The sequence below is a fragment of the Empidonax traillii genome, unplaced genomic scaffold (genome assembly GCF_003031625.1).
Source record: "Empidonax traillii isolate 1590-97213 ecotype Southwest subspecies unplaced genomic scaffold, ASM303162v1 scaffold164:size861626, whole genome shotgun sequence".
Classification (NCBI taxonomy): domain Eukaryota; kingdom Metazoa; phylum Chordata; class Aves; order Passeriformes; family Tyrannidae; genus Empidonax; species Empidonax traillii.
In genome coordinates this window covers 119,743-130,510 of record NW_020955357.1, presented here as the reverse complement: position 1 = coordinate 130,510, position 10,768 = coordinate 119,743, and the positions used below count along the sequence as shown (strand labels likewise).

General features: G+C 39.8%; 1 protein-coding gene across 1 annotated transcript in view; it reads right to left on the bottom strand.

Annotated features, from left to right (window-relative positions):
• The window catches only part of FBLN5 (fibulin 5), a 48,459-nt gene that overhangs the window by 16,454 nt on the left and 21,237 nt on the right, over positions 1-10,768 (bottom strand). The window lies entirely within an intron of this gene.

The window sequence follows — 10,768 nt, the reverse complement described above, 5'->3', positions numbered from 1 at the left end:
GATATCAGAAATGGAAATATCAAAAGATAAATTGTGTCATTTTTTCAGCCAATTCAGATTTCTATGTTTTATTTATTGATAACTAAACTATTTTTTATTCCAGCATACTGTTCACTGGCCTTGCTGAAGTACTATGTCATCAAAGAAATGCTACTCCCTTGTTCCCCCTGTGATTCTTATTAACCCAGACTCTGCTGGGTCATGACTGAAAGTATCTCACCAATCCCTGGGCTGGAGTGGGCAGCAGAGGGCAGGAATTACATCTCTGTATCTGCCCCCAAGGCAGCTTGCACAGCCAGTTGGCTGTACAGCCCTAGCAGTCATGAAATAACTGATGCAGTCTGCTACAGCAGCACATCTAACATGTTTGGATATATAAATAAATACATACATATTGTATATATGGAAAGAGTCTAGAGTTCTTATCTGGCCAACATCTGTACCGGTTATGGTGAGTCAAAGCTGGTAAGATAACGAGAGGGGCACAATTAGAGGTAATTGACTCTGTCAGAAATCAGTTCCCATGTGTTTATTGGCCAGATGAAAGTTGGCAAAATGGTGGGGGAAGTGGGAAAGGGGTAAGATAACCAGTCTAGACTACATAGGTCCATAAATATGTTGTGCAGTTCAGCTATTACTTCTGCTATTGGGCTAAAAAATCTGGATCCTCCCTTCATAACATATCACACATAATTGGTAGTATCTGAACAGAGATTTTATCTAACCATAAATTTAATAACAATGACATTAATGTTTTCTAAATGAAAAAGTTTTCTATTTGTCATGCTTTGCTTATTGTTTTAGGAGTGGGACCTTGGGATCTTGCCAATTCTGCTGTTTCTGGCCTGCAGCAGGCTTAAAAAGGAGATTTTCATAATACATGTTCCCTGCTTCCAGTAATGTTAATAGATGAAGCAAAGTGAGAACAAAATGAGGGTCACAGTCTCACTGCATATGGGAGCAATGCTGTTTTGAAGACTATAGATCCTCCACTCTTTTGTGGGGCATCTTTCTTGCAGGGGTAAGACGTATGTCTCTCACCTAAAACAGTGGGTGGCTATGGGACCAGTTTTGTTCCTGAGTCATCTTTGCAGCTCTTGCATGAGCTCTGCTCCAGAGAAGCAAGACATCGATCCTCTCTCCTTTGCTATACACCAAGCAGATTTATTTCTTTACTCCCAGTCTTGGCCCTTTGTGGTGGTATTGGAAACATATTTCCATTTGAATGAAAACTTTTTTACAGTGGAGGCTTCCTGTGGAGTTTCTGCTTGAAAACCTGAAGTTGTCTATGCAGAACAGCTGGACTTGCTACATTTTGCAGAGAATAATACCTCACTGACTTCATTAATGAAGTTTTATGTAATTCACAAGTATTGGTTGGGCCAGATAGCACACACCCAGTTCTGTATTACAGGTCTCTGGCTTTCTCTAAGATTGCCCCTTACCACAACGCACCATTAAACTTTGACAGACACAGCCAATATAATCAAATCAATTATTTTTGACTAGCAGCCTTCACAGCTGAAACAGGTAGTGTAATCCCAGCCTGTCTGCCATGGATTATCTACTTTACATGGGCTCACTAAGTGACAGCAGATATTTGCAGACTGAGAATAGTGTCAGTGCAAGAATTAGGTATCCTCTAGAGTGAGAATATCAGAGCTGGGAGACAGAGGGTGCCTTGCCCAGTTTATTTGCACAGTGCAGCACACGGTGAGAGCAGGTGTGGTTGATAAAACTAGACATTTGACAGGGAAAGGAAAAAGCCCAAACCAATCCCAAATTCTTTCCACTGGGGAGAAAGCTAGCCATACAACTTCAAGAGATTGCCTATAATGGATGGGCATAGAAACTATATTGGAATACTCCAAGGGCATTTTCGTTAGTCTGGAAATTTGCAAGTGGAATTGCAAGTGGAACCTGGCAGCTTATCAATAATACATCACTACTTTCTTATTCTGGTTGCACAGCTTATTTCTGTCCCATTCAAACATAAATTTTAGGTGTGTTCATGCCCTGGGACTTCAAAGCCGGTTCATACCACCTCTGCTTTTGTGATGGGTCATACACAATAGTAAAGCAAAACTGTGATGCTAATTGTACATGATACTACATTGCCAATGATTTTCTAGGTTCAAAGCAGATATGACAAATTCAGAGAATAAAAAACTACTATAAGGCCTATTCAACACAAGGATGGCATATGTGTCTAAGAAGTCCCTGAGATGCATTTTTCTGAAGCTTGGGAGAGTGTGTCTGACCCAGCATAACTTGTGTCACTGTCTTCACAGAAAAAAAAGAAAGAAATGCAAAGAAATACCGCAATGACTTGTTGTCTGAGCCTCAGAGTAAAGTCTAATCAGCCAGAGAGCAGAAGAGTTACTAAAGTGGAGCATACTAGCACCTAGAAGCCCCACTGCCCTCCATTCAAGATGTTAACAAATTGTGATATTTAATGGTCTCAGCATTAGTGCCAGGAAAGCCTCAGATGCTGTCACCCATCACTGGTGATCCAAGGATGGTTTTCATTCTACTAAATCTGCTTTTATTACCTTTCATCACCCAGATCCTTAGAAAACATTGCCTGCATCCAAAGAGCAAGTGTAGGTTTTACTAACAGCTACCGTTTTGGATACCTCATCTGTGATTTCGGCTAGATCACTCAGTATGTGGCAACAAAGAAGAATTGCCATGAGGTGGACTAGGAAGGAAATACAAATTAGATCTATCCTCAGTGAAAACAGACTATAATACCTAGTAGCTACTGTGCAAGACAAGGAGCCAGCACAGCAACAGTGACCACACTGTAACTTATGTGCTGATAATTTACCCTATGGGAACTCATCCTTGCTTTTCATCTTCCACCCCTCTGCTTCTGATCTGAAAAATAGAGATTACAAAATCTCTGTCATAGTCCAGCCTCCCTCACTCTTCAGCACCTAAAACTCTTCAGGACAGGGTCTGCCCTATTATATACAAAACCTGTTCACAGTGAGTCGATTTTTATTTGAAGCCTTCCCATCCTAATACAAACCAAACTAGACTACAAAACCCTGCAGTGCCCCACTTGATGATAAATATCAGTGCACCTGGATTTTAACAAGGAAATTCAAGATTAAGGAATTAAAGGATTATCCTGTGACCACTTAACAAAACAGAAGCAAGAGGAGGTCACAGGTGTTTCTGACTTGTAGTCCTTCATGTAGCCCAATACAACCTGCCCTTATTATATGAACACATAAAAATGCAACTTTTCCAGAAATTTTGTGCAGACTCTACATTGGCTAATGAAATCTAAACTGAAAGATTACCCATCATTCTGAAAGCTTCATGTTCTCCTAGATGATCTCAGAGGCATCAAAGGCTCTTTCAGCTAAATTCTACGGTACTCACAATGTTGCTGTTCTATCCTAATGGTGCATGGAACCTCAAAGCTTCCAGTAGTTACTGAAACAGAGAGAGAACTATTGACATGGCCAGTGGCAAATGAAAAGAGTTATCTAGCTAGCACACCTCTTCTTACCCTTACAGGCACGACTGGGCGTGTTTCTCTGAAATTATATATGAAAAAAATTAGGATGTTAAGGATTGTCATACCTAATAATTTTAAACAAATTCAAATTTTTCCAAGTGATTAATGACTCCGGGTGACTCCTTTGAGAGAGCAGTTGTTCAGCATTTTAAAACCACACTAGAGAACAAAGGTTAGTAAGATGGGTCACTGTTGAAAACTCTTGCCTAAGAGTCCTTGGCCAACGCTGGCCCTGGTTGTTTTGACTGTTGGTTATCCTCCTGTGTGCTATCAAATTAGTGGTCATCTATATTCTCTCACCCATCCTTCCAGTTGTTGTATTCACTTCTCTTAGCCATCTTTCCAGTTGCTCTATTCACATTACTGCTCCCATTACAGCTAGTTCCCAAGGCAGAAGTTCAGGCAGAAGTCCAGACAAATTAAAATCTGACCTGAAGTGGGAATGATTCACTTTGTTACTTCCCAGATGAATTCTGAGAGCAACCACATGGCCCATCCAAACCACTTCTCCCCTCCTAAGAAATACTAGCTAGAATGAACACAGAGCCTCATGGCTTGAAGCCATGAATTTTAAAGATCTTTGGTTTACTGGCAGAATGGGGGAATAGATGGGGGTAGATGGTATATCCATATATATTTGTCAGGAAACCTTGCTGCAAGAGCCTAAGCTCCAAAATTAACCACATCCCTCTCTCCTAGCTCAGTGTGTCTGCCTTAAGAAATTATGGCTGTGTTGGTTTGGTCTAGAAGCCCTGGGGTGTGATGTTCTGCTTACTTGACATTTTGACAAGAGGTGAGGTGGCTGTTGCAATGGGATTTCATTTGGGTATTGTACAAGTGGAGAAAGCGTTCTTTTTCTATTTCTGGATGACTGGCTGCCTTTTGTGGGATAGGATGTGCTGATGCTTTGTTTTTATTGGTACAGATTGTATTTTTAATGGATGGCAGGATGCCTGGCAACTGGATAAATAGCATTTACAATGTCAAAATAAATAAATGGACTAATTGCGTTTAGCATGCAAATTACTGGCTTTGTGGTTTATTATCTGTAAAAGCTAGCATCAATATTAATGGATTCTTTAGAATTTAGCCACATCATAGAACAATGAATGAAATTTTCAATTCATTGCCCATAAATTAAAGAATTAAGAAATAATTTAAAAGCCATGCATACACACACAAAAAAACGGGGCAGCTTATTGATACAGTCAGAAAGGAAACCTAGATGTTATCCTGCAGCACAACACCACGTCTCACCAGGGGGGCTAATTCTTATTAGGAGATCTTTTATACCTACTTATGTCCACAAAGAATACAGGACTGAGACCACACTCATTTGAATCAATAATATTGTAAGAAATTCCACTATAAAAAGAAAAACAATAGTCTAATCCATTGAATTAAGACCCAACATATTCAGTACTGGTCAAACCAAAAAGGCTAAACCTAGGAGCTGAAAAATCTTAAGAGAGAATCATAAACACGGAACTCTGAGGATCTGGTTTTGGCCCAATGTTTTCTGCATTTCTGATAAAATGCAGAGGATCACATGCTGGTAGAGTTAAGAACTAAAATTTCAACAGAAGTCTTACATAAAAGTATTTTGTTAGGTATGGTGTGCACATTTGAAAGTGCTTTTCGAGGCAGATAAATGCAAGGTCATAGATCAGAAATGAAAAAGGTTGGTCAAGAAAATAACTCTGGGATTTTTACAGATAATCACTTGAGCATGAATTTTTCCTGACATCATGTTGCTGAAAAGATAAGCAGAAACATGAGAACACTGAGTAGACACAGGAAATTGTTCTTAGCACTGCATATTGCATTTGTACAATAATTACTGAAATAAATTTCTGGTGTTAACACTTCAAAAGGTGATATCCCAAAGAGATCATAAAACAAAGAGTTGTTCCAAGCCACAAATATTTGCCTTAGAGCAAGATAAGGCTCCATTTAATAATCTAGTTAAGAAAAGGTTCAAGGTATATTTGCCTGTGGTCTGTAAACATCTTCATGGAAACGTAAGTTTTTACCTGAAGATGGTCACTAAAGCTAAAGCAAAAAAAAAAAAGGGATGAAATTCAGTGTTTAGAAGACAAATTCAAAATAAAAATAAGACAAAAACTTCAGTGGTACTACTGATTAACCATCCGAAAAACATAATAAAGGACATGGTAGATGTTCCCTTACATCAGGGGCTTACATCTCAACAGTACTTATTCTTTGAAATATGCTGTACTGAAACACTCTTGGAAACACTAGTTGCTGGGTAAGTTATATGGCCCGTGTTACAAAAAATACAGATTATGTGGTCAAAGTGGTGTCATAAAGTCTTCATTGAATGATTACACACCATTCAATGTTTAGTTATTTTTATCTACATCCATAACCATCACACTTGGGATTTCCTGCTTACCTTACATCTTTTTCCATTTCCTAGGCCATCAGTAGATCTAACCTGGGCCAGTGAAAGTACTGAAAATGGGGATAGGAATTTGTAAAGTTCTTCCAAATGATTTCTCCATTGCAAAGATTTAAATGTACACATATGCACATTTTTATAATTTTTTTACTCTTATTAATAAAACTGATTTTGATAGAAATTGTACCTGTAATGTCTGTATTAACTGTAGAATTATGTGAAAAATGGAGAAAGTGTTGATAACATTTTTGTGCTAGAAAAGGTTGAGTCATCAGCCTAAAGATGTTGGGCATGCCAACCACCTTCCTTTCAGGACACACAGAATGATAGCATTTTTATGAAGAATGAACCAAAAAAAAGAGGAAGAATCCAAGTTATTAATTACCACAGACAATTTGTCGAATCAAAGAGAGCCTCAAGAGAACTAAACTGCAGGTTAGAGAATGTGGATATTCAGGAAGTAGGAAATTTTTTGGCAAGCTAAGTGACTTTGTAAGGTGGAAAGACAGAGAAAAAAGCCAGCAGACAACAGGAGAAGGAGCAGAGGTGTTTTTGGAACTGGAAGCACCTGCCCACTGGAAGGTGAGGTTCAAAAACTGTAAGAAAGACACTGCCTTTCTTCTGGGCAGAAAAAAAAGGACTGTGCATAAACAGAACTCTACACATTAAAAAATAAAGAAGGAAACAAAGTCCTTAAGATCAGCTCATCAGTTCAGAGACTTATCAGAGCCATCCAGGAAAATATTTTTATGACAAAAGGCTACTTTTAAAAGGAAAAAAAAAGTCTTGATAATTGGTGACATACCACATGACAGAGTAAATGCATGTGGAAAGCTTACCAAAGAAGCTCCCTCCCAAGGAGATGATTTGCACCTGCCACTACAGGAGCAAGAGAGACTTGCTTTGTTCAGTCCATCTCCTGGTGTTGCAAGCGGTGGGATCCGTGACTGTGCTTACCCCTCCACAGGTGTGGTCAGGGTGCTGTGACCATTCCACTCCCTCCAGGACAGCTCCTTTCCCAGCTGGCTGGCACCAGCTGTCGTGGAAGGATGTGGACTTGTCATCTCTGAGCTAGAACCACATTCTTGGAGGCGTTGACGATTAGAAATGAAACTTTGCTTGGCCTCTGTGACCAAGAGGAAAGCCAATGTGGACAGCAGATTTCCAAGACAATATGCTTTTGGCAATGTGTGCTGTTTCGCAGATGGACTGTTACATTTTGTTCTCTTTGGAACATATTTAGCATGCATGACTTCCTTTCTTAAGTAATGAATTCTGATAATCATGCCACAAATTTCTGTGGGTCACAGTAGTAGCTATGGCTCTGTTTCCTTCTTTTGATCAGCCATTGAAAACAGTGGGTATGTTTTTGCCATCAAGATTGTCTGAGAGCCATTATCACCATGGGGTTCAACGCAGTAAGGCTGAAGATTAATTTGACAGTGGTGAGAGCACAGCTCTCGCAGACTGTAAAAGGTTTGCCATGGAAAATCTTCTTCCCCCTTTTACAAGGAGGTGTGGGTGATTCTGGGGCCCTACTTCTATATTTTATTCTGTCTGCGTTTTAGTCCCACTGTTTTACTGTCACAACCCCAGGAGCTAACCCTGCTCCAGAGATGCAACGTTCTTGCAGAGAGGCTCAAAGCTGAGAGCTCATTCCAGAATCTCTGTCTGCTCAAACACTGAAGCTCGTTCAGTCATTTATAACCCTCAGGGCTCCATTTTAAAATAATACAACTATTGGATGTCTGTTTTTTATAGGAATAATTGCAGGCCAGGACTAAACATCTGAGCTCAGTAACATGGATATCAGTTCCAAGATATTACTTGGAACAGAGCACTTTGCCCAAACTTCTCCCCCACTCCTTATTTGGACACTGAGAAATAATTTCCTCAGTAGTAGATTTTTACTCAGTGAAATCACATGTTTTCTCAAAACTTTTTTTTTTCTCAAGATAATTACATTTGATAAGGAAAGGGAAGAAATAACAATGCCACATTCCTAAAGTGCAGACTGAAGCCAAATTCAAGCTGCTGCTGTGTGGGGTCAGTGTTTTTTCCAAGGATGACTGACCCTGCTGAGCTTGGACACAATCCAAGATCAACTCCCTAAACACCTGTTTAATTGCATATTTCAGTGTCTGAGGACTGGCTGTTGATTGCTGAATTAATTTTCTATCTGCATCCCATATGGATTAGGTTATTGGTTATTGATGCCTAAATAAGGATTAAAGGTTTTTTTTCACATTGATGGTCAGACTGGTAGTGGAGGCTAAATGGTGTGAGGCATGAATTTGTAATTCTGCTCCCTCTGCCTGGTATGAAAATTGCTCAACATGTGTCACAGGTTCTAGTTTTCCTGCCAGCTATCTGAGCCTTTCCTTAGCCAGTACACTTTTCACATTACTCAAAGATGATAAACAACAGCTAAACTGTGAAGGACTTTGCACTTTGGGCACTGTTTTAGTCCTGCTTTTCTGACTGAGATTTACAGGAAAGCCATGCAGATAAGTGCATAGCAAGGGGAGTAAAGGGGCAGCAGCCTCTGCCCTCTCTGCTCAGAACAGACCACCTGTGCATGGCTCATACACTTGGAATCACCTGCATGACCACAGCTCCTTACCCCTACCAATTCCCAGAGCTCCCTGTTGGTACAAGATCACACCCAGTTCTGTGGACTATTCCTGTTGTGCCACAAGAGCTTTTGCACAAATTCACAGTCTGTACGTTAATTCTGGGATCAGAAATGAGACACACTACTGACTTCAATTAAGGGATTTGCTTAAACATGGAAACTCCATGGACTGGAACATAAGTGTATTCTCTGGATTCATGGTTTCCTGTTGCAGGTTCTGTACAACTTATGAAATCCATGGTCAGTGCATGTGATTTGGGAATTTCAGTTGTTTCCCTGCTGCACTTATTCTATTCCCAGTGGTTTTAGTACAGCAGAAAAAGAGTGACCCAAGTACCCTGCTGGAGTGGGGTAGGCACGTATTAGTATCCCGCTGATGACACTGAACCTGCTGAATTAGGAAGTACAAAGCAGCTTTTGCTCAATGTGGTTTTATCTTCGTCATCAGGAAACATATTTTTCAGCTGAATAAGTGAAGTGTTATTGTAATTTCTCAAAATTACCATTTTGTATGACCATATGCTACACTGAGATCTGCTGAGAGGGTGGCGAGAGGAGCCAGTGAGCTTTTATTGAGAATACTCCCAGCTGTTGGGAGGTTATCTAAGTGACACTTTCTATTGCAATGGAAACAAAAAATGTGCACTCAGAGCCAGGAACTGCACACTGAGAAATCGAAACACACTTCTGACAAAAGTCCTTACAATCACCCCTTTGCTGCATGATATGAAATGGTATCTTGAAAAAACCCTCTCGAGAGGGCTTATAAAATTTTACAGAAGAGGTATAGAACCCTTAGCACTGAAGAAGCGAATTTTCTATGGCTGAATTGTCTATTTTCTCTGCAATCCTATAGGGTAGTTACAAAATACCCTATAAAATGGAATATATCAAAAATACAGGACTTTAAAGCATTACTTATCAAGCTTTTAAACATATCTGTGAAATCCTACTGTCTTCCCCTCCAACAAATTCTTTCAAAGACTTTTCAGTTAGGGTACATAACATGAGAGAACTAAAAGCAGAGAACTGCTATTCCCTCTTTTGCTCCCCGGGGAGCTTTGAGAAATCTCAAGCACAAATAGTCCAGCCAGCTGGTTTAGCCAATTGGTGGTCAGTTTACATTTCCTCTAATAAGTGAACTTCTTGACCGTACATTTTAACTGAGTCATTAAGAGTTCCTTTTCCAAGTGTTTTGGCAGGCTAGGGAGGTCTGGTACTGTGAATAGACCGCAATAACTAGTAAAGAGGAACAGTCTGACTTTTATACGGCAGAAGAAATCGATCCAAATGGATCCAGAAGTTAAAGCCACAGTGAAAACAAAGGGATACAAATATCCACCTGCAGGTTATAACAGAAACTTTTATTGGAAGGGCTGCTTCTTCCATTAAAATGCAGCCACTTAGGACATGTGACATGACAAAATCTTTAACAATTGCTCAAGCGTGTTGTGCAAACAACTGTCAGAGGAGTATTGAAGACCTGAAAATCCAAGAGAGATTCTAGGTGGGCAATGTGTACATACCCACAGAAGTAATTCAGTATGAATGCTCTAGTCACTCTCATAGGATAACTCGAAATCTTCAATATACATGAGAAAAGAGGATAAGGGATTTCCTTTATCTGGAAGGAATATTCCTTTATCTAGGAAACTGGAATAGTAATATGAAATTTGTAACTAAGTAATATCTCACAAAGCTTCAGCAATAATCAACAGCATCTCATTCAGGAAAGGACTGGTTTTAAATCTGCTTGGGTTGAGCATGGAAGGAGGCACCAGCTGCAGGTGGCATGGCTGTAGATTGTCTCGTGTCACTTGAAACTGCATGAATCAAACACGTGCAATGGGGACTACGGTTCTTTGACTTTCTCCAGGAATCTAATACTTTATTCCCTCAACCTAACTGCTAAAACCAGAGAAAAGAGCCTGACTGCACCAAGACTGCTTTCAGAATGTGTCTGGAAGCTGATATAGTGAAGTAGAAACAATATTAAGAAATGGAGGATTTTATTCTCAGTTTTTCAGGGAAGCGAATCTTCAGTTTCACAGAGTAAAAATTCAGTCAAGACCACCCATATCAACACTTCTGTTTTATGCCAGGATCAATACAGGGGAAGAAGATCTGCCCTCATCTCAATTGATTTATTGATTGACAGGTAGGGGCCAGGACTCTTGTA